This window comes from Trachypithecus francoisi, unplaced genomic scaffold, assembly GCF_009764315.1.
Source record: "Trachypithecus francoisi isolate TF-2019V2 unplaced genomic scaffold, Tfra_2.0 Contig00462_ERROPOS126671, whole genome shotgun sequence".
Taxonomy (NCBI): domain Eukaryota; kingdom Metazoa; phylum Chordata; class Mammalia; order Primates; family Cercopithecidae; genus Trachypithecus; species Trachypithecus francoisi.
Window position 1 is genome coordinate 19596 of NW_022680658.1, and position 24048 is coordinate 43643.

At 45.1% G+C, this 24048-nt stretch overlaps 1 long non-coding RNA gene across 1 annotated transcript; it reads right to left on the bottom strand.

The window, feature by feature from the left end:
- Positions 1–13057: 13057 nt before the first annotated feature.
- On the bottom strand, positions 13058–23706 carry LOC117084264. Its single transcript, XR_004437377.1, has 3 exons — positions 23572–23706; positions 22161–22165; positions 13058–13067 (listed from the first exon to the last, which is right to left on the bottom strand). It is a non-coding gene; the product is annotated as an uncharacterized LOC117084264 (long non-coding RNA).
- Between the last annotated feature and the right edge of the window lie 342 nt (positions 23707–24048).

The window sequence follows — 24048 nt, forward strand, 5'->3', positions numbered from 1 at the left end:
AGGAGATCAAGACCATCCTGGTTAACACGGTGAAACCCTGTCTCTACTAAAAATACAAAAAAATTAGCCAGACGTGGTGGCAGGTGCCTGTAGTCCCAGCTACTCAGGAGGCTGAGGCAAGAGAATGGTGTGAACCCGGGAGGTAGAGCTTGCAGTGAGTCGAGATGGCGCCACTGCACTCCAGTCTGGGAGACACAGCGAGACTCCATCTCAAAAAAAAAAAAAAAAAAAAAAAAAACAAAAAAATACAAAAATTAGCCAGTTGTGGTGGCACACACCTATAATCTCAGCTACATGGAAGGCTGAGGCAAGAGAATTGCTTGAACCCGGGAGGTGGAGGTTGCAGCGAGCCAAGATCGTGCCACTACACTCCAGCCTGAGTGACAGAGCAAGACTCTCTCTTGAAAAAAAAAGATTTTTTTTTTTTTTTGGTAGAGATGGGGTTTCTGTGTCTCCCAGACTATACTCAAGCTCCCGGGCTCAAGCTGTTCTCCTGCCTCTGCCTTCAACCAGCCTCAATCCTCCAATTTTCTTATTTTGTCTATTTTTCAACACCTTTTAAATGCTACATTCTGGCCAACTGCAGTGGCTCATGCCTGTAATCCAGCACTTTGGGAGACTGAGATATGAGAATTGCTTGAGGCCAGGAGTTTGAGGCTTGCAGTGAGCTAGAATGGTGCCACGGCACAGTGGCTTGGGAGACAGAGCAAGACCTTGTCTCAAAAGAAAAAGAAAGAATTTCAATACTACATTCTAGGAGATTTCTTCAACCTTCAAATTTTCTTTTGAATTTTAAATTTTGGCTTTTTTTTTTTTTTTTTTTTGACAGGTTCTCACTCTGTCACCCAGGTTGGAATGCAGTGGCTTAATCTCAGCTCACCACAACCTCCACCTCCTGGGTTCAAGTAATTCTCCTGCCTCAGCCTCCTGAGTAGCTGGGATTACAGGCATGGGCCACCATACCCGGCTTATTTTTGTATTTTCAGTAGAGACAGGGTTTCACCATATTGGCCAGGCTGGTCTCGAACTCCTGGTCTCAAATGATCCACACGCCTCAGCCTCCGAAGGTGCTGAGATTACAGGTGTGAGCCACCACACCCAGCCTTGGCTATCATATTTCTAATTTACGATAGTTTTTCTTGTTTTCTTATTGTTCATTTTTTATAGCATCTTGTTCTTCTTTTTTTTTTTTTTTTAGATGGAGTTTCAATCTTGTTGCCCAGACTGGAATGCAATGGCGGGGATTACAGGCATGCGCCCGGCTAATGTTGTATTTTTAGTAGAGACAGGGTTTCTCCATGTTGGTCAGGCTGGTCTCAAACTCCTGACCTCAGGTGATCCACCTGCCTCAGCCTCCCAAAGTGCTGGGATTACAAGCATGAGGCACCGAGCCCGGCCCATCCTGTTCGCAAATTATGGATATATATCTTCAGGTCTCGCTGAAGAAATAAAGAGGTGTATGTGTATATGTGTGTGTGTATTATTTTTATTTTTATTTTTTGAGACGGAGTCTCACTCTGCCGCCTAGGCTGGAGTGCAGTGGCGCGATCCTGGCTCACTGCAACTCTGCTTCCCAGGTTCAACTGATCCTCCCACCTCAGTCTCCCGAGTAGCTGGGATTATAGGTGCCTGTCACCTTGCCCAGCTAATTTTTCTTTCTTTCCTTTTTATTTTTATTTTTATTTTTAGATAGAATCTCTGTAGCCCAGGCTGGAGTGCAGTGGTGTGATCTCGGCTCACTGCAAGCTCTACCTCCTGGGTTCAAGAGATTCTCCCGCCTCAGCCTCCCAAGTAGCTGGGATCACAGGCATGCGCCACCACACCCAGCTAATTTTTGTATTTTTAGTAGAGATGGGGTTTCACCATGTTGTCCAGGCTGATCTCAAACTCCTGACCTCAAATGATCCACCTTCCTCAGTCTGTAGCTAGGATTACAGGCATGCTACTACGGAGGCTGAGGCAGGGGAATGACTTGAACCCGGGAGGTGGAGGTTGCAGTGAGCTGAGATCATGCCACTGCACTCCAGCCTGGTGACAGAGTAACAGAGCAAGACTCCATCTTTAAAAAAAGAATTTTCTACTTTTCAGTCTAACAAATGTTTTATGAACAAGGGCTTTGCTATGTTTTGAGTTAATTTTTGTAAGTAATATGAGGTGAGGGTTCAACGTCATTCTGTTGTGTGTGGGTATCTAGTTGTCCCAGGACCATTGTTTGAAAAGATTTTTTTCTACACTTTCCCTCACTGAATTGTCTTGGCATATTTATTAAAAATCAGATGACTAGCAAAGACTTGGAATCAACCCAAATGTCCATCTGTGAAAGACTGGATTAAGAAAATGTGGCACATACACACCATGGAATACTATGCAGCCATAAAAAAGGATGAGTTTGCGTCCTTTGTAGGGACATGGATGCAGCTGGAAACCATCATTCTTAGCAAACTATCACAAGAAGAGAAAACCAAACACCGCATGTTCTCACTCATAGGTGGGAACTGAACAATGAGATCACTTGGACTCGGGAAGGGGAACATCACACACTGGGGCCTATCGTGGGGAGGGGGGAGGAGGGAGGGATTGCAATGGGGAGTTATACATGATATAAATGATGAATTGATGGGTGCTGACGAGTTGATGGGTGCAGCACACCAACATGGCATAAGTGTACATATGTGACAAACCTGCACGTTATGCACATGTACCCTAGAACTTAAAGTATAAAAAAAAAAAAAAAGTAGCCATGTAGCTCTGCCACTTTCTAGCCATGTGCCTTTGGGCAAGTTATTTAATTTCCCCATGCCTCAGCTTCCCTATTTGTAAAATAGCCATAAAAGTGCATGACAGTATTGTTGAAAGACCTAGATGAATTAAGTTATGCATGTATCCAGCACAGGGTAAAACATTACATACTAGTGTTTGCTCCTTAGATTTGCCTCAGAAATCACCTCCTCCGGGAAGCTTTCCTTGATTCCTACTCTCCTTTCTACCAAACAAGATTGAATGTTCTCTTTTATAATCATCCACAATGTTAATTTATTTTAGTATTACCTGTTTAGATGTTTGTCTTTGCTATTACCCCCAAAAAACTCATAAAATAGAGACAGACATCTAAACACATAAGACTAAAACACGTGTATTTTTGAACACCTAACAGCTAGCATATTGGCTGCTACATAGTAGAACTCAAAAATAATTGCCGAATGAATGAATGAATGAAACGTTTACTTTATTATTGTTGTTATTATTGTATTGTTCTAACTAACCTTTACGGGTTACTTATTGTGTGCTAGGCACTGTTTTATGCACTTGATATGCATTCTATGATTTAACCTTCACGCAAATCCCGTAAGGTATGTATGATTAACCCCATTTCATGGATGAAGAAACAGATACAGAGATATTAAATAACATGTCCAGGGTCAATCACTAGTATCTATGTGAATATGAATTTAAACCAAGTAGTCTGATCCAGGAGTTCACATTCTTAGCTATTTTCTGTTGCAGCCTCCAAATGGATTTAAAGGGAAAATAAGAAATAAGGAAAGGAAGAAACAGGAATAAATGAGAGAAAGGGGGGAAAAAGAGAATAACTGGAGTACCACAGTCTTGATTGGCATCACCTGAAGCCTTATGGGATTGCCTTCACTGGCTTCCGGATTTATGTTAAATGTTTGACTTTTCAGAAAAGTCACTGCAAAAAATAGCCCTGTGAAATTTCCTTCTTCATTTGCTGTGAAAAATTACACCCATTATATTATTTGATTCTTTTCATATTATTCCCCACAACACACACACACACACACAAACACACACATACAGAGTCACACACAGAGTTTGTTCCTAGTAAATCTGTTGTGTACCTGAAGGCACTGGCCTGCTTCCTTCTATCTGATCACCACGGTTGTCCACTTAATGGAACCACTTTGCATTGGCTGCTGTGAAACACACAGCCAGCCTTCATGCTTGGTCACAGAAATTGTATTATCCTCTGACTGGAATGTTAGTTTTTCTCTTTTGACCGTCTTTCCATCCTAAACTTTAATTCCTGTATAATTAATTGTATAATATTAGTATTTCTCTCTTCTGCCAGCAAAGTATAATTTTTTTAAAGAGTTGGGTGTCAATATACACATTGAGTTGACTATCTGTATGGGATAACCTCCACCCTTAATGATTAATGTCATTCTAGAATGGCATATTCAACCAACTCATGGTAACCATTTTAAGTAATAATAATTTAATGATATAATCTTTCGTAAATAAGGTTCAGAGGGGTTAGGACTTTGCCCCAAATCACAAAACTAATTAATGGCAAAGTCCAGGGACAAACAGAATTTTGAACTCTGTGTTGGTGCCCTGTTTTGCATATAATGACCATCAATATTGATCTTTCAAGGTAATATCAACAGAGATGGCAATGCCTCTCAAAACACATTAAAACATTAATTGTTGGAGATGAAGTGTTAGGTTTGACAGAGCGTATTATGACTAATTATAAGAAATTTATGCTCTTGTACAATCTAAAAGAGAAATGAAGAGACCTACAAAGGCTCACCCTAGAACTTTTGGTTGAATGACAAATCAGCACTCGTAATGTAAAGGAGCTATCCAAGGGCAAGGTGAGAAATCACCAAAAGAATTAGAGGTGGCCGGGTGCGGTGGCTCAAGCCTGTAATCCCAGCACTTTGGGAGGCCGAGACGCGCAGATCACAAGGTCAGGAGATCGAGATCATCCTGGCTAACATGGTGAAACCCCGTCTCTACTAAAAAAATACAAAAAAACTAGCCGGGCGAGGTGGTGGGCGCCTGTAGTCCCAGCTACTTGAGAGGCTGAGGCAGGAGAATGGCGTGAACCCGGGAGGCGGAGCTTGCAGTGAGCTGCGATCTGGCCACTGCACTCCAGCCTGGGCGACAGAGTGAGACTCCGACTCAAAAAAAAAGAATTAGAGGTAATAGCATCCAGAACTGACATAAGGATGTGAATCGTACCCGTACCCAAAATCCAAAAGGAAATGATGTGATGTGATTTATATCACACTGGAGATATGACATCGGGGTACTAGGAAAGAAAAGGCTTCAGAAGGACAAAAAAATTAACCCTAAACACAGCCCTGGTCCAATCAAAGAAAACATAAAAGACCCAACAGAAAGAAACTGTTTTCAAGCAACTGAATAATACCACAGAATAAAGTCCACAATATTTTTAAAAGGCAAACAAAACTAGAGAAACCAGAAAACAAGGTAAAATTCCCACTGGTTAAAAAGTCAATCAAAATTTATAAGACTTACATAGAAGCAGGAAATTACACCCCACAATGAAACAAAAAACAAACCAATTTTGAAATGAAACAGAAAATAGAATTAGCACACAAGTCCTTTAAAACAATTATGATGATATTTCATGTGATCAGAAGGCTAGAAGAAACAAACATATTAGGTAAAAATATGAAATATTTTTAAAATTTGAACTTCTGAAGATGAAAAATTACAAAGTCTAAGATGAAAAATACACTTTGAAATTTACAACACATGAAACCAAACTTACTAGCCTAAATGAAACACAGAAAAAAAAAAAAACACTAAAAAATGTAATACGTGATAATTTAAATAACTTCAAGAGGCCAAACATACTTGTAACCAGAGCCACAAAACAGGAGATAATATAGAAAAAAAAACTTTGGAAATCATGGTCAAAACCTTTCACCTGTTTGATGGAAATTACAAGCATATATAACATGGCACTCTATTAATCAACTATCAGTCACTAGAAACATGAAGAAAAGTGGCTGAGTGCAGTGGCTTATGCCTATAATCCCAGCACTTTAGGAGGCTGAGGTGGGAAAATCTCTTCAGGCCAGGAGTTTGAGACCAGTGTGGGCAACATTGCAGAACACCGTCTCTTAAAACAAATAAACAAACAAACAAACAAAAAAGCATACACACATGAAAAATGGCCTGGCCCAGTGACTCACACCTGTAATCCCAGCACTTTGGGAGGCGGAGGCGGGCAGGTCACCTGAGTTTGGGAGTTCGAGACCAGCCTGACCAACATGGACAAACCCCATCTCTACTAAAAATACAAAATTAGCTGGGCATGGTGGCACATGCCTGTAATCCCAGCCACTTGGGAAACTGAGGCAGGAGAATTGCTTGAACCCGGGAGGCAGAGATTGAGGTGAGCCGAGATTGTGCCACCACACTCCAGCCTGGGCAACAAGAGCAAAACTCCATCTCAAAAAAAAAAAAAAAGAACCACACATAAATTAGCCATGGGTAGTGGCACACACCTGTGGTCCTTGCAGCTACTCGGGAAGGCTAAGGCAGGAGAAGGTCAAGGCCATAGCGAGCCATGATCGTGCCGCTGCACTCCAGCCCAGGCAACAGAGTAAAAGCCCATCTCCAAAAAATAAGGTAAACCATGACCAAAACAACGAAAATCAGAAATTAAAATTCTAATGCGGCCAAAGAAAAAGATCTTATTACACACTACAAAATCAAAAGAAAGTTGAAATCATTATAATACTATCATGTAGACACAAATAAAAATTTTATCAGGAAAAAGAGCATCATTTTATATACATTAAGGGTTTAATTCATCAAGAACACACACAAATCCTAAACATTTATTTACCTATTAATAACAGGGCTTCAAAAATAAATGAAGCAAAAATGAAAGAACTGTAAGAAGAAATGAAAGAATCTACAATTATATTTTAAAATTTCAGCAAACCTCTCTATGTGATAGAACCAGGTCAGGCGTGGCGATTCACACCTGTTATCCCTGAACTTTGGGAGCCCGAGACAGGATTGCTTGAGCACAGGAGTTCAAGACCCACCTGAGCAACACAGGGAGATCCTGTCTCTACAGAAAGATTTTAAAAAACTAAGTGGGTGGGCCGGGCGTGTTGGCTGACACCTGTAATCCCAGCACTTTGGGAGCCTGAGGCAGGCGGATCACCTGAGGTCAGGAATTTGAGTCCAGCATGGCCAAAATGGTGAAACCCCGTCTCTACTAAAAATACAAAAATTAGCTGGGTGTCGTGGTGCACAACAGTAATCCTAGCTACTCAGGAAGCTGAGGTAGGAGAATCGCTTGAACCCAGGAGGCGGAGGTTGCAGTGAGCAGAGGTCGTGCCATTGCACTCCAGCCTGGGCAACAGAGTGAGATTCCATCTCAAAAAAAAAAAAAAAAAAAAAAAAAATTTGCTGGATGTGGTAGCATATACCTGTAGACCCAGCTACTGGGGAGGCTGAGGTGGGAGGATCACTTGAGCCCAGGAGGTGGAGGCTCAGTGAGCTATGATTGTGCATGTCACTGCACTCCAGCCTAGGTGACACAGCAACATCACGTTCAAAGAAAAGGAATGACAATAATAATAATAGGACCAGTAGACAGAAAATCAGGATACAGAAGCTTGAATAACACCATTAACCAAACTGACATAACTAACTATAGAACACTCTACACAAACTACCAGAATATACATTCTGTTCAAGTGCATTTGGAACATTTACCAACATATACCATATTCAAGCCAGAAAAACAACTCTTGGTAAATTTAAAAGGTTTCAACTCTTAGCACGGGTTTTTTTCTTACCACTGTGTTATTGATTTAGAAATCAGTGAAAGAAAAAAAAAATCAATAGACAATCCCAATATTTGGAATCAAAACATACTTTTAAAATAACAATGGGGCCGGGCGCGGTGGCTCAAGCCTGTAATCCCAGCACTTTGGGAGGCCGAGACGGGCGGATCACGAGGTCAGGAGATCAAGACCATCCTGGCTAACACGGTGAAACCCCGTCTCTACTAAAAAATACAAAAAAATTAGCCGGGCGAGGTGGCGAGCGCCTGTAGTCCCAGCTACTCGGGAGGCTGAGGCAGGAGAATGGCGTGAACCCGGGAGGCGGAGCTTGCAGTGAGCTGAGATCTGGCCACAGTACTCCAGCCTGGGCGGCAGAGCGAGACTCCGTCTCAAAAAAAAACACAAAAAAAACAAAAAAAAAACAAATGGGGACGGGAGCGGTGGTTCACGCCTGTAGTTCCAGCACTTTGGGAGGTCGAGGCAGGTGGATCACAAGGTCAGGAGTTCAAGACCAGTGTGGCCAAGATGAGGAAACCTCGTCTCTACTAAAAATACAAAAGTTAGCTGGGCATGGTAGCAGGCATCTGTAACCCTAGCTGCTCAGGAGGATGAGGCAGAGAATTGCTTGAACCCGGGAGGTGGCGATTGCAGTGAGCCAAGATCCCACGGCTGCACTCCAGCCTGAGCGACAGAGCAAGAATCTGTCTCAAAATATAAAATAAACAAATACATTAATTAAATAAAATAACCAACGGGTAAAAAAAAGACAAAAATATCAAGTATTTTTAAGACAAAGCAGTAATTGAAAGAGAAATTTATACAATTACATGACTATATTAGAAACGAAACAAATCAGTGACTTCATCTTTTCCTTAAGAAACTAGAAGAGCAAAAGAAAGATCGAGCAGAAGTCAATGAAACAGAAACAGAAAAATAGGGCACACTCGATGATATCAAAGGTTAGACTTACACTTCCGGAAGGATGGAATGGACATACTTTTCCCTATTCCTCCCACTAAGTGCAAATTTAAAAAGTGAATATTATAAACGAAACGAATATTCTCTGAAAGGTGGAGAGAAGGCGAATTAGTTTAGGATCACAAGACATAAGGCACAGTATAGCAGTAAATTCCCTGGGTATTCTTCTTGACTAATGTATCCTACTCCTGGAATGGAAGAAGTGAGTACATCAGGAACACCGATGGGCACAGACCAAAACAATCCCCAACAGGGCCGCGCGCGGTGGTTCACGCCTATAATCCCAGCACTTCGGGAGGCCGAGGCGGGTGGATCACCTGAGGTCAGGAGTTGGAGACCAGCCTGGCCAACATGGCGAAATCCCGTCTCCACTAAAAATAAAAATTAGCCAGGCGTGTTGGCCGGCGCCTATAATCCCAGCTACTCCGGAGGCTGAGGCACGAGAACCGCTTGAACTCGGGAGGCGGAGGTTGCAGTGAGCAGAGATCGCGCCGCTGCACTCCAGCCTGGGTGATAGAGAGAGACGGTCTCCAAAAAAAAAAGAAGCCCCAACAAAGGCCTTCTCTCTCCGGACCAAATGACCAGTAAAGTGGTATGTTCACCAGAAAGAACACTTTTGAAGAGCTGCTCTAATCCAGCATAACACCACAGAAAACCTAGCCCCACCCATACCAGCAATGATCGCATGGGGAATCTAGATATCCACCCTCATGAGACTGTCATGAAAACAACCCTAGATTTCCACCAGGTGGTGTCAGAGCAAATTAAGCAGGAGACTGGAACTTTCATTCCAAATGGCTAGTTAGTGAGCATCCCCTCCCCACCGTGTCAGTGGAGAAACGTGGGGAAGCCTGGGCTTCACCACCATCTGCCAATAATAAGGCATCCCTCCCTGTTCCCACTGGAGCGGTAGCAGAGAAGACCTAGGAGAGAGTCAGAACTTTCACCTACACACAGCAACAAATGAGGCCACATCCACCATGGAGATCAGGCAGGTGGGGGGCCACAACTCCCAACTCTGCAAAGAACTAAAAGGGAGGCTGGGCGCGGTGGCTCACGCCTGTAATTTCAGCACTTTGGGAGGCCGAGGCAGGGGGATCACGAGATCAGGCGATCAAGACCATCCTGGCTAACACAGTGAAACCCCATCTCTATGAAAAATACAAAGAAATTAGCTGGGCATGGCGGCGGGCGCCTGTAGTCCCAGCTACTGGAGAGGCTGAGGCAGGAGAATGGCGTGAACCCAGGAGGCGGAGCTTGCAGTGAGCGGAGATCGGGTCACTGCACTCCAGCCTGGGTGACAGAGCGAGACTCCGTCTCAAAAAAAATAAAAGGGAATTAAAGGGGAGTTTACCTCAAATGTCAACATAGACAAGGTAGAGAACCTGAACTTCATCCCCAACCTGGCTTAACAAGGTGGCACCAACACTCTGCTCCTGTTAGATCAGTGTAAGAGAACACTAGTTAAAACAGTTGTTTAAGCCACATAGTCTCATGACAACACAAAAATGTGCAGGTTTCAATCAAAAGTTATTTGTGATGCCAAAAAGATACCAAGAATTGGGAAGATTTCAAACTGAATGGAAAAAGGCAATAAACAAATGCAAACATTGATATATCTTATTTCTAATATCTCACAGATACATCAGAATTAACTGAAAAAAACCTTTTTTTGTTTGTTCGTGGTTGTTTTTTGTTTTTTGAGATGGAGTCTCACTCTGCTGCCCAAGCTGGAGTGCACTGGCATTATCTCAGCTCATCTCCCATTCTCCTGCCTCAGCCTCCTGAGTAGCAGGGATTACAGGTGCCGCCATCATGTCTGGCTAATTTTTGTGTTTTTAGTAGAGATGGGGTTTTGCCATGTTGGCCAGGCTGGCTTCAAACCCTGACCCCAGGTGACTAACCCATCTTGGCCTCCCCAAAAAAATGTTTCGGCCAGACGCGGTGGTTCATGCCTGTAATCCCATCACTTTGGGAGGCCGAGGTGGGTGAATTACCTCAGGTCAGGAGTTTGAGAACAGCCTGACCAACATGGACAGACTCCGTTTCTACTAAAATTAGCCGGTGTGGTGTCGCATGCCTGTAATCCCAGCTACTTAGGAGGCTGAGGCAGGAGAATCACTTGAACCTGGGAGGCAGAGGTTGCGGTGAGCCGAGATTGCGCCATTGCACTTCAGCCTGGGCAACAAGAGCAAAACTTTGTCTGAAAAAAAGAAGAAAAACAATTTCAGTGGAACAAATATCCAAAGAACATCAACGAACTAAAATAAACAGATATAAAACACAATAAAGAAAAATGGTTTTGGCATAGTGAATTGGGGTAGAAAAAAAAATACAACAAGAAAAATGGAATTCCAAAAATGTTCAAGTAACCCAAAAGAAAGCAGGAAAAAGAACAATCAAAAAACAAAAACTTAAATGAGGCATGGTGGCTGAGGCCTGTAATTCTAGCACTTTGGGAGGCCATGGTGGGTGAATCATCTAAGGCCGGGAATTCAAGACGAGCCTGGCCAACATGGTGAAACCCCATCTCTGCTACAAATATAAAAATTAGCTGGGCGTGGTGGCACATGCCTGTAATTCCAGCTACTTGTGAGACTGAGGCACAAGAACTGCTTGAACCCGGGAGGCAGAGGTTGCAATAGGCCAAGATTGAGCCACTACCCTCCAGCCTAGGCAAGAGTAAGACTTTGTCCCACTCCCCCCAAAAAAAGGGACTCTGACAACATCTGTAACCATGTAAATGACCCAAATATCTAAATACAGCAAATAAAAGACAAAAACTGGCCAGGTGCAGTGGCTCACGACTGTAATCCCAGCACTTTGGGAGGCCCAGGAGAGCAGATCCCTTGAGGTTCGTTATTCGAGACCAACCTGGCCAACATGGTGCAAACCTGTCTCTACTAAAAATACAAAAAAAAAAAATTTAGCCAGGCATGGTGGTAGGCACCTGTAATAGCTACTCTGGAGGCTGAGGCAGGAGAACCATTTGAACCCACTAGGTGGAGGTTGCAGTGAGCCAAGATCATACCACTGCACTCCACCCTGGGTGACAGAGCAATATTCCATCTCAAAAAAAAAGACAAAGATTGACAAACTGGATTTTAAAAACTAACCTAAAGCCAAACATGGTGGCTTATGCCTGTAATGCCAGCAATCTGGGAGGCCATGACAGGAGGGTCTCTTGAGCCCAGGAGTTCAAGACCAGGCTGGGCAACATAACAAGACCTCGTCCCTACAAATAATAAAAAAATTAGTCAGGAGTGATGGTGCGCATATGTGGTCCCAATTACTTGGGAGGCTGAGGTGGGGGAATTGTTTGAGCCCAGGAGGTCCAGGCTGCAGTAAACCACGATTGTGCCACTTCAGTCCAGCCTGAGTGACAGAGCAAGACCATGTCTCAAAAAAAAAAAAAAAAAAAAAAGGCCAGGTGCGGTGGCTCACACCTGTAATCCCAGCACTTTGGGAGGCTGAGGAAGGCAGATCACGAGGTCAAGTGTTCGAGACCAGCTGGGTCAACATAGTGAAACCCCATCTCTACTAAAAATATAAAAAAATAACCAGGCATGGTGGCGGGCGCCTGTAATCTCAGCTACTCAGGAGGCTGAGGCAGGATAATCACTTCAACCCGGGAGGCAGAGCCTGCAGTGAACCAAGATGATGCCATTGCACTCCAGCCCAGGTGACAGTGCAAGATTCCATCTCAAAAAAAAAAAAAAAAAAAAAGAAAAAAAGAAAAAGAAAGAAAAATAAATAAAACATAACCTCACACTATTTTGTGTACAAGAAATTTACTTCGAATATAACAATCTAAGCAGGTTGAAAGCAAAGAAAAAATTGAAAACGTATATGATGCACACATTAATTAAAGAAATGCTGGATGACAATATCAGAAACAGTATACTTCAGAGCAAAGAAAAAGTATTAGAGACTAAGAAGGAAATTATTTATTGAGAGAAGGGTCAATCCACCAAGAGGGCATAACATTCCTAAATGTGTATGCACCAGAAAATAAGACTACAAAATATGTGAAAGAAAACCTGATGGAACAGAATGGAGAAATGCATAAATCCACTATAGAGACTTCAATAGTTTCTATAGTTTGTGGTCTGGCTGGCCTCAGAAGTGAAGCTGCAGACCTTCAAAGTGAGTGTTATAGCTCATAGTGGACCCAGAATGAGCAGCAGCAGGATTTATTATAAAGAGCCAAATAACAAAGCTCCCACACTGCCAGAGAGCACCCAAGAGGATTGCCATTGCTGCCGCTGGCAGCCTGCTTTTATTCCTGTATCTGGCCCCACCCACATCCTGCTGATTGGTCTATTTTACAGAGAGCTGATGGACCATTTTGACAGAGTGCTGGTTGGTGCGTTCACAATCCTTTAGCTAGACACACAGTGCTAGACAGAAATGTTCTCCAGTAACGATTGTTGTATTTACAAACCCTGAGCTAGACAGAGTACTGATCAGTGTATTTACAAACCCTGAGCTAGACACAGAGTACTGACTGGTGCATTTACAATCCCTCAGCTAGACATAAAGGTTCTCCATGTCCCCACTAGACTCAGGAGCCCAGCTGGCTTCACCTAGTGGATCCTGCACTGGGGCTGCAAGCCGAGCGGCCCGCCATTCCCGCCATGCGCCTGCACTCCTCAGCCTTTGGGCGGTCCATGGGACCAAGCGGCACGGCGCAGCGGGCAACGCTCGTCTGGGAGGCTCCGGTCGCGCAGAAGCCCACGGAGGGGTGCGGGGAGGCTCGGGCATGGCAGCCAGCAGGTCCCGAGCCCCTCTGCCCCGTCGGGAGGCAGCTGAGGCCCGGCGAGAATTCAAGGGCAGCGCCCGGCCGTCCCGCACTGCGGGGACCTGGCGCGCCCTCTGCAGCTGTTGGCCCAGGTGCTAAGCCCCTCACTGCCCGGGGCCGGGTGCGGGGACAGCCAAGCCCACGCCCACAGGGAACTCACGCTGGCCCGCGAGCGCCGGGGTGCAGCCCCGGTTCCCGCCCGCACCTGTCCCTCCACACCTCCCTGCAAGCAGAGGGAGCCGGCTCTAGCCTCGGCCAGCCCAGAGAGTGTCTCCCACAGTGCAGTGGCAGGCTGAAGGGCTCTTCAAGCGCCACCAGAGTGGACGCCGAGGCCGAGGAGGCGCAGAGAGCGAGGGCTGCTAGCAGGTTGTCACCTCTCAGTCCCAGCTACTCGGGAGGCTGAGGCAGGAGAATGGCGTGAACCCGAGAGGCGGAGGTTGCAGTGAGCTGAGATTGCGCCATTGCACTCCAGCCTGAGGGACAAAGTGAGGCTCTGTCTCAAAAAAAAAAAAAAAAAAGAAAAGAAAAAAAAAAGAAAGAAAAAATAGGAAGCATGCTGAGAATGTGCGTTTAGAGGTGGTGTACATTTTCAGCATTATAAATGAATCGAGATGAGTAGCAATAGTTTTTTTGGTCCATAGATTTTTGGTATCTTAACTAGTTTTGGATCTCTTCCACTAAAGAGATTGCCTTTGGAACCTTGTTAGGAATGTAAGTACTGAAGGCAAACTGCCTGAGTTTGAATTTTGTTCTGTCCCTTGCACCCTGCCTGGGTTCAAATCCTAGCTCTGCTTAGTAAGTTCTTTTAAGGGGGTGATCTTTGAGCAAATGTCTTAGCTCCTGTTTTCCCAAGTAAATGGACACAATAGTTGCTACCTTGTAAAAGATTCACGTAATTGACCAGCATTTACCAAGTAGCATCAGTGTTTAGTTTTAGTCATTGGTGATTGTATAGTTGGACTGTGAGGCGGTGCTGGGGTGGGGGGTGTTGTGTGTGTGTGTGTGTAGCACTTAATTGCATGCGGAAAGGAAAAGATACTTTTGATGACCGAGAGGCAGCTTTTCTCTGCTTTTGTATCAAAAGGGAAGAAGGGAGTTTGGAGAGGAAAAGGAATTCTGTTCAATACTAAGCTCTCTTCTTCAAAATCAGAGGTACATAGAATGCGTAATAATTTATAGAATTTCTAGACTTCAACAATCTGATTTTTTAAAATTTATTTTTATTTTTTCAGGTCGAGACTGAGCTGGAGTTAATCTGTGGCGACATGCTGGACGTACTAGACAAACACCTCATTCCAGCAGCTAACACTGGTAAGTCCAAGGTTTTCTATTATGAAATATAGATTCTATACTAGAAAGGAAAATGTAAGATTAAAAGTTGGACTTTTTAGAATCATGACTTTCTTTTATGTAGGTTTCCAACTTTTATTTTAAGATAATTGTTTAATGTTAGAAGAATAGTTGATATTGGAATAAAAAGATGGTCAGGCTGTTACAAAAATGCATTAGCTGGCCGGGCGCAGTGGCTCACGCCTGTAATCCCAGCACTTTGAGAGGCTGAGGCCGGCGGATCACGAGGTCAGGAGATCAAGACCATCCTGGCTAACTCGGTGAAACCCCGTCTCTACTAAAAATACAAAAAAATCAGACGGGTGTGGTGGCGGGCGTCTGTAGTCCCAGCTACTCGGGAGGCTGAGGCAGGAGAATGACGTGAACCTGGGAGGCGGAACTTGCAGTGAGCAGAGATCGTGCCACTGTGCTCCAGCCTGGGTGACAGAGCAAGACTCCATCTCAAAAAAAAAAAAAAAAAAAAAAACCAAATGCATTAGCTTTTGTTTTACTTATTTATATTTTTTTGCTTCCATGAGACCTATCTCATTCTCCTCCCCAAACGGCCACACGTTGCACAGTGCTGGCTGAATGTTTCATGTAGAATCATGTTTTATTTTATGATTCATACACTTGTGGCATTTATTGGAACCACTTGCTTGTTTAATTCTAGTCTATCAAGTGATAATTTTGTTGATATTTAGAGGCTCCTCAGTTAATTTCTGTGGGATTTTTGGTTGTATTTATTAAGCAAAATAATAGGAAATATCTAAGAAAAAAAGAAACAAAGCCAATCATTCCTGACAGTGTTGAAAATTATTGAAGTACACTTGTTAGTTGTTAGTATAGAACCTACATTTCATAATAGAAAACTTGCCAGTGGTAGCTGCTGGAGTGAGGTGTTTGCCCAGTGCATCCAGAACATTGCCACAGATTAACTGTAGCTCAGTCTAAACCTGAAAAAATAAAAGCAAATTTTTAAAAATCAGATTGTTGAAGTCAAGAAATTCTGTAAATTATTACACAGTCTATGTACCTCTGATTTTGAGGCAGAGAGCTTAGTATTGAACAGAATTCGTATCCCTCTCCAAACTCCCTTCTTCCCTTTTGACACAAAAGCAGAGAAAAGCTGCCTCTCCGTTATCAAAAGTATCTTTTCCTTTCTGCATGCAATTAAGTGCTACACACACACACACACCCCCACCCCAACCCTTTCACAGTCCAAATACAGAATCACCAATGACTGAAACTGAACACTGATGCTACTTGGTAAATGCTGGTCAATTACATGAATCCTTCACAAGGTAGCAACTATTGTGTCCATTTACTTGGGAAAACAGGAGCTAAGACATTTGCTCAAAGATCACCCCCTTAAAAGAACTTACTAAGCAGAGCTAGGATTTGAACCCAGGCAGGGTGCAAGGGACAGAACAAAATTCAAACTCAGGCAGTTTGCCTTCAGTACTTACATTCCTAACAATGTTCAATAGGCAATCTCTTCAGTGGAAGAGATCCAAAAGTAGTTAAGATACCAAAAATCTATGGACCAAAGTAACTATTGCCATTCATTTCTATTCATTTATCATGCTGGTAATGTACACCACCTCTAAAGGCACATACCCAGTTTGCTTCTTTTTTTTTTTTGAGAGGGAGTCTCACTCTATTGCCCAGGCTGGAGTGCAGTGGCAGGACCTCGGCTCACTGCAAGCTCCACCTCCCGGGTTCACGCCATTCTCCTGCCTCAGCCTCCAGAATAGCTGGGACTACAGGCACCCGCCGCCATGCCCTGTTCATTTTTTGTTTTTTCAGTAGAGATGGGATTTCAATGTGTTAGCCAGGATCGTCTCAATATCCTGACCTCGTGGTCTTGGCCTTGGCCTCCCAAAGTAATGGGATTACAGGCATGAGCCACTACGGCCTGCCTTTGTTTTGTTTCCCCGTTTTTTTTTTTTTTTTTTTTTTTTTGAGATGGAGTCTTGCACTGTCGCCCAGGCTGGAGTGCAGTGGCACCATCCCCGATCACTGCAAGGTCTGCCTCCCTGGTTAAGGCTATTATCTTGCCTCAGCCTCTGTAGTAGTTGGGACTATAGGCGCCTGCCACCACGTCTGGCTAATTTTTTTTTTTTTTGTATTTTTAGTACAGACAGGGTTTCTTTTTTTTTTTTTTTTTTTTTTTTGAGACGGAGTCTCGCTCTGCCGCCCAGGCTGGAGTGCAGTGGCCGGATCTCAGCTCACTGCAAGCTCCGCCTCCCAGGTTCACGCCATTCTCCTGCCTCAGCCTCCCGAGTAGCTGGGACTACAGGTGCCCGCCACCTCGCCCGGCTAGTTTTTTTGTATTTTTTAGTAGAGACGGGGTTTCACCGTGTTAGCCAGGATGGTCTCGATCTCCTGACCTCGTGATCCGCCCATCTCGGCCTCCCAAAGTGCTGGGATTACAGGCTTGAGCCACCGCGCCCGGCCAGTACAGACAGGGTTTCACCGTGTTAGCCAGATGGTCTCAATCTCCTGACCTCATGATCTGCCTCCTTCTACCTCACAAACTGCTGGGATTACAGATGTGAGCCACCACGTCTGGCCTACTCATTGTTTTTTAAAAAGAACAGAACGTATCAGAGTGGGACACTGTCAGGGAAAGATTGATTTAATGAAGTATTTTCACATACTGTGTGTGTATATACATATACAAAATGTTTCTTATTGTAGGTTTTGCTGCAAAAACTTTGGTAGCCATTATTCTAGTGCAGCAGTTCTCAATTAGAGGTGATTTTGTCCTTCGGAGGACATTTGACAATGTTGAGAGGTACTTTTGACTGTCACAGCTTGGAGGGTGCTACTGGCATCTAGTGGGGTGCAGACTAGGATGCTGTAACCATTCTACTATGCACAGGACAGTCCCCACAACGAAGAATGATTCTGCCCAAACTATCAATAGCGCTGCTGTTGAGAAGCTGATTCTAGTGGAAGACACAGGCATGTTACACATGAAAGAGAACACGGAAGTGAATTGCAGGGCAGGTGGAAAGGGAGGTTGGTAGGGAGAGGGCAAGGTGGGGGAACCGCAGTTACTGACCCACCAGCTCTACTGGGTACTGTCCTGAGTGGGAAACTATTTGTATTATATGTATTTGTGTAAGGTATTATGTGAAATCTTTAAAATGGCACCGGAAGGGGTAGGTATTATCCCAACCTATGAATGCACAAGCTGCACCATGGCTAACATGGTGAAACCCTGTCTGTACTAAAAATAGGAAAAAAGGCCTGGCTCGGGGGCTCACACCTGTAATCCCAGCACTTTGGGAGGCTAAGGCAGGCAGATCACAAGGTCAGGAGATCGAGACCATGCTAGCTAATACGGTGAAACCCCATCTCTACTAAAAATACAAAAAACTTAGCCAGGCGTGGTGGCGGGCGCCTGTAGTCCCAGCTACTCAGGAGGCTGAGGCAGGAGAATGGTGTGAACCCAGGAGGCAGAGCTTGCAGTGAGCCGACATCATGCCACTGCACTTCAGCCTGGGCGACAAAGCGAGACTCCGTCTCAGAAAAAAAAACCAGGCCGGGTGCAGTGGCTCACGCCTGTAATCCCAGCACTTTGAGAGGCTGATGTGGATGGATCTCTTGAGGTCAGGAGTTCGAGACCAGCCTGGCCAACATGGTGAAACCCTGTCTCTACTGAAAATACAAAATAGCTGGGCGTGGTGGCATACACCTGCAATTCCAGCTACTCGGGAGGCTGAGTCAGGAGAATCACTTGAACCCAGGAGGCAGAGGTTGTAGTGAGCCAAGATCACACCACTGCATTCCAGCCTGGGCGACAGAGAGAGACTCTATCAAAAAAACAACAACAGCAAAAAAAAAAAAAAAAAAAAACTGTGATACTGGCATAAGGACAGACATATAGATCAATGGGGTGGAATAGAGGGCCCAGAAACAAACCCTCATGTCAGTGGTCAGTTGAGTTTTGAAAAGGGTGCGAAGACATGCCGGGCACAGTGGCTCACGCCAGTAATCCTAACAGCTTGGGAGGCTGAGGCAGGAGGATCACTTGTGGTCAGGAGTTTGAGCCAGCCTGGCCAACATGGCAAAACCTTGTCTTTACCAAAAATACAAAAATTATCCAGGCGTGGTGGTGCATGCCTGTAATGCTAGCTACTCGAGAAGCTGAGGCACGAGAATCACTTGAACCCGGAAGGCTGAGGTTGCAGTGAGCCGAGATCACTCCACTGTGATCCAGCCCGGGTGACAAAGTGAGACAAGAAAGAAAGAGAGAGAGAGAGAAAGAGAGAGAAGGAAGGAAGGAAAGAAGGAAGGAAACAGAGACAGAGAAAAGAAAGGAAAATGAGAGGTGCCAAGACCATGTAATGGGGAAAAAACAATCTTTTCAATAAACAGGCTGAGTCAGGAGAAACAGAGACAGAGACAGAGAAAAGAAAAGAAAAGAAAGAAAGGAAAGAGAGATATGCCAAGACCATTTAATGGGGAAAAAAATCTTTTCAATAAAGAGTGCTGAGAAAACTGAGTATATGTAAAAGAATGAAGTAGGATTCTTACCATATACCACATACAAATTTAACTCAAAATGGATCAAAAACATAAACTTGAAGTAAAATTATGAAACTCTTAGAAGAAAACAGGGGAAAACCTTGAAAACATGGGATTCAGCAGTGTTTTCTTGGATATAACATCCAAAACACAGGCAACAAAAGAAAATAGATAAATAGGCTGGGTGCGGTGGCTCACGTGTGTAATCCCAGCACTTTGGAAGGCTGAGGCAGGCGGATCATGAGGTCAGGAGATTGAGACCATCCTGGCTAACACGGTGAAACCCCGTCTCTACTAAAAATACAAAAAGTTAGCCAGGGGTGGTGGTGGGCGCCTGTAGTACCAGCTACTCGGGAGGCTGAGGCAGGAGAATGGCATGAACCCGGGAGGCAGAGCTTGCAGTGAGCTGAGATTGCACCCCTGCAGTCCAGCCTGGGCCACAGAGTGAGACTCCTTCTCAAAAAAAAAAAAAAAAAAAAAAAAAAAGATAAATTGATGGTCATCAGTTTAAGAACTTTCATCAAAGAACACCATGAAGAGAGTGAAAAGAGGCCAGGTGTGGTGGCTCATGCCTATAAATCCCAGCATTTTGGGATGCCAAGGTGGGAAGATCACTTGTGCCCAGGAGTTTGAGACTAGCCTGGGCAACACAGGGAGACCTCCATCTCTACAGAAAATTAAAAAATTAGCTGGGCATGGTGGCATCTGCCTGTAGTCCCAGCTACTTGGGAGGCTGAGGTGGGAGGACCACTTGATCTCAAGAGGTCGAGGCTGCAGTGAGCCGTGATAACACCACCGCACTCCAACATGGGTGAGAGTGAGACCCTATCTCAAAAGAAAAGACCAAAAAAAGTGTGAAAAGACAACTCACAGAATGGGAGAAAATATTTGCAAGTTGTATGTCTGATAAGGGATTAATATCCAGAACATAAAAAAAAACTCCGACAACTCAACAATTACAAAAACAAGGAAGTTGGCCGGGCGCGGTGGCTCAAGCCTGTAATCCCAGCACTTTGGGAGGCCGAGACGGGTGGATCACGAGGTCAGGAGATCGAGACCCTCCTGGCTAACACGGTGAAACCCCGTCTCTACTAAAAAATACAAAAAACTAGCCGGGCGAGGTGGCGGGCGCCTGTAGTCCCAGCTACTCGGGAGGCTGAGGCAGGAGAATGGCGTAAACCCGGGAGGCGGAGCTTGCAGTGAGCTGAGATCCGGCCACTGCACTCTAGCCTGGGCGGCAGAGTGAGACTCCGTCTCAAAAAAAAAAAAAAAAAAAAAAAAAAACAAGGAAGTCAATTCAAAAATGGGCAAAAGGCTTAGACATTTCCCCAGAGAAGACAGGCACACATGAGAAGAAACTCCACATCACTGATCACACCGGGGCGGTGGCTCATGGTGGAGGGAGGGTGGCTTGAATCCAGGAATTTGAGACCAGCTTGGGCAACATAGTGAGATCCCATCTTTACAAAAAGTAAAATAAAATTCAGCCAGGCATGGTGGTGCACACCTGTGGTCCCAGCTACTCTGGGTGGGGCGCTGAGGCAGGAGGGTCGCCTGAACCCAAGGAATTCAAGCTCGAAGTGAACTATGATTGCACCACTGCACTCCAGCCTGGGCAACAGAGCAAGATCTTGTCTCAAAGAAAAGAAAAAGAAAAAGCATGCAGTCTAAACTCAATTTTCATCCTTCTCTGTTCCCTACACATTTGCAAGATACCACACCATTATTCGCCATTAAACATGGCTATGGCTGCATAACTGTATAGCCTTCAGATGGCCATAGTGGAATTTATTCACCTTTTCTTGGTCATGTAGGTCATTTCTCTGTTTTTTTTTGTAAGTGTCTTGCTATTGGCTGTTTATTCGTCTTTGCTTTCTGAATCATTTCTGCTTCGGGTCCTGTGGCCCTGCTTTGGCTCCTGCCCCTTCTTTCCGTTGGCTGCCACCTCTCCCTCCTCCTTTCCCACTGGGCCAGGGACTTCCTGGGAAAGACACGTCTGGCTTTGTGTGCCTTGCCCATAGCCATGGTTTTACCATGTGATGTCACCACATCACTGACCTTTGACTTAAGGAGATGAGTCATAACTTGTGCTGTCATTTCTCTCCTGAGAAGCTAAACTAAGAGATACAGGAAATGTTCCTGAGCAGCCCTGGAGAGCCAAACTGAAAAGCCACTCACATTCGGGGCTGAGGCAACCGATTTTTTTTTTTTTTTTTTTTTTTTTTTGAGACAGGATTTCACTCCGTCGCCCAGGCTGGAGTAAAGTGGTGCTATCTCGGCTCACTGCAGCCTCAGCCCCCAGATTCAAGCGGTCCTCCTACCTCAGCCTCCTGAGTAGCTGGTACCACAGGTGGATGCCACCATGCCCGGCTAGTTTTTTGTATTTTTCATAGAGATGGGTTTTTGCTATGTTGCCCAGGCTGGTCTTGAACTCCTGGGCTCAACTGATCCACCTGCCTCAGTCTCCTCAAGTGCTGGGATCAAAGGTGTCCGCCACGGTGCCTGGAGGCTACCATTTTGGATCACCCATGTACTGATGGATCAGCCTAGAAAGCGTGTTATGACAGCCCAAGCGTCTGTTACAGATGACGCTTACAGACTACAGGCACCCGCCACCACGCCCGGCTAATTTTTTGTATTTTTAGTAGAGAAGGGGCTTCACCGTGTTAGCCAGGATGGTCTTGATCACCTGACCTTGTGATCCGCCCGCCTCGGCCTCCCAAAGTGCTGGGATTATAGATGTGAGCCACCGTGCCCAGCCATGGTTCCGTTTTTATGAGGTATCTACAAATGTGAAACTCACAGGAGCAGTGCATACAATAGTGGCTACCAGGGGCTGGAGGGTGGGCAAAATGAGGAGTTGTTCCATGGGTGTAAAGTTTCAGTTATGCTAGAGGAATACTTTCTAGAGATCTGCTGTACAACACAGGGCCTATGAATAACAATACTGTACATTTCAAAATCTGTTAAGTGGGTAGATCTCATGTTGTGTTGTTACCACACAAAACAAAACAAATAAAAAATAAAACCAAAACAAAAACAAATAAAACCAAAGGGACACAAGGAAACTTGGGGAGGTGTAGGGTCTGTCTATTCCCTCCATGTAGTGACAGTATCACGGGTGTTTGCAAATGTCCAGACTTACCAAATTGTACACATTAACCACGTGCAGTTCTGTGCATATCAATTATTCCTCAGTAAGATTGTTTTTTTTCTTTTCTTTTTTTTGAGACGGCATCTCGTTCTGTCTCCCAGGCTGGAGTGCAGTGGTGCCATCATAGCTCGCTGCAGCCTTGAATTCCCAGGCTCAAGTGATCCTCCCGCCTCAGCCTTCAGGGTACCTGGGACCACAGGCATATGCCACCACGTCCTGCTAATTTTTATTTTTTTATTTTTTGTAGAAATGCAACCTCAATATGTTGCCCAGGCTCTTCTTGAACTCCTGGGCTCGAATTATTCTTCTGTCTCGGCCTCTTAAAGTGCTGGGATTATAAGCGTCAGCTACCGCGCACGGCCCCTCTCCCTTTCTGTTCAGGATAAGCCAGTGGTCCCTGGGGTCCTTTCTCACCTGTATCCCAGGAGTCTTCTGGAGCTGAACCGAGGCTCTTGCACACACATCTGGGCTTGGACCCGACATCATCAGAACTGACTCTCTAGACACATGGCTTTGACTCCTTTCATAAAATGTACACGTCAGCAGCTTTCACCCATTTATTCAACAAATAGTCGTTAGCGGCCTCCTGTTCCCTCAGCTTTGGTTTAGGCCCTGGGGTTACTGGGGGTAATGGTGGGTGTGGCCCCTACTCTCAAGAAGGTTAATGGTGAGAGAAAGGAAGAAATAACTGCACGAGATGGTTTTGGTGATGAATGCCCTGAAGAACAGAAAGCAGGGAGATGTGGGAGTGCCTGGGGTTGGCGGGGCAGGCCTTACAGGGCAGTGGCACCTGGGTTGAGACCTGGAAGACAGATTGCATCAGAGCACCAAGCGGGGCTCTTTGTCACAAACAACAGGATCCCACTCTGGTTAACATAAGCAGAAAAGGAATGCACGGGAAAGGGTGTCAGGTGGTTCAGAGAATGGGCTGGAGGCCTGGAGAGTTGGGCCAGCACACAGGGGCTTCCTAAGGGAGTTGGCAGCCAGAACCTTCAGCAGAGTCATGCCGCCACCCTGCATCCTGGACGCCATTTGGGACTTGAAGGCCGGACCCTCTGGCAAGCCCCCAACAGAGGGACCTTCAACCTGGGCCTGCTGACCTGCCCTAGATTACAGGTTTGTCCTCTACTGGGCATCTTTTAGAACTGAAGATGGCTTCCAATCTCATGTACGGTGAAAGCCACAGTCTTTATAAAGTTCTACATGTAGCTGGTGCAGTGGTCCACGCCTGTAATCCCAGCACTCAGCACTTGGGGAGGCTGTGATGGGACTGCATGAGCCTAGGAATTCAAGACCAGCCTGGGCAATATAGCAAGACCCCATCTCTGCAAAATAAAAAATTAAAAGATTAACCAGGCATGATGGCACATGCCTAGTCTCAGCTACTCAGGAGGCTAAGGCAGGAGGTCAAGGCTGCAGTGAGTCATCATCATACCATTGCACTTCAGCCTGGGAGATACAATGAGAACCTGTCTCAAAAAAAAAAAAAACTTTCTACATGACTTGGGTCCGATCCTCTGCCTTCACCCCCTGTTCTTCCCTTGCCCCATCCTGCTCTGGCCACTTTGCTGTTCCTCAGTCATGCCAAGCATGGCTCTGCCTTCAGAACCTTTTCCCCAGGTGTCCCCATGGCTCCCTTCCGCCCCTCCTCCAAGTCTTAG